Genomic DNA, 915 nt, shown 5'->3' with positions numbered 1-915 from the left:
TGCCCCTCTACTCACTGACATTGTAACCTCTCCCTGTCCTCTGGAACTGTTCCCATCCCATTAAAAACTGCTGAAATCACTCCTATGCCTAAAAAAACTCTCCCTGGACCCTTCTCTAATTCCAAACTACCATCCCATCTCCAACCTCCCCTTCCTCTCCTGGAACGAGTTGTTGCTTCTCAGCTTCGCTCCCTCCTCTCCCGCCACTCCCTTCTCGAAACCCTCCAATCGGGTTTCCGTGCCGCCCACAGCACAGAACCCGCCCTGACCAAGTGATGAATGACATCCTGCCTCCTCGTCCTCCTTGACCTCTCTGCTGCCTTTGACACTGTCGACAGCTCTATCCTCCTCCACTGCCTCTCCTCTCACCTCAACCTCAACCTCTGTCCTTGATTGGTTCAGATGGAACCTCTCACACCGCCTGCACTTCATCTCCCCAAACGGCTTCTCCTCCGGCCCCCGCACCGTCTCGTGTGGAGTTCCTCAGGCACTGTCCTCGGTCCCCTCCTCTTCAACATGTGTACGCTCCCTATTGGTGACATCCTCCGCAGACATGGGGTCAACTCCCACATGTATGGGGATGACACCCATCTCTACCTCTGTCTCCCCCCTCGACTCCAGGACCCACTGCTGTCCTGACACAATGTCATCCAAGGACAGTAGGGGGTTAGGAGGTCGTGGAGATTGGTTGGATGGTGACAGCATCGCCATCCAAGGATCCCCGGGGGCTCCCCCTCACTGAGCCGGGCCCGAACCCCGGGGTCTTGTTTGACCCTCAACTGTCCTTTCTACCCACATCCGCAACATGGCCCGACTCTGCCACTGTCTCCCACCGCAGCCCCCGAGACCCTCACATACCCCTTCATTACATCCAGACTCCACCACACCAACTCCCTGCATCCAGACTCCACCACA

Source organism: Callorhinchus milii, unplaced genomic scaffold, assembly GCF_018977255.1.
Source record: "Callorhinchus milii isolate IMCB2004 unplaced genomic scaffold, IMCB_Cmil_1.0 Scaffold691, whole genome shotgun sequence".
In the NCBI taxonomy this organism is placed as follows: domain Eukaryota; kingdom Metazoa; phylum Chordata; class Chondrichthyes; order Chimaeriformes; family Callorhinchidae; genus Callorhinchus; species Callorhinchus milii.
This window is presented reverse-complemented; position numbering follows the sequence as displayed.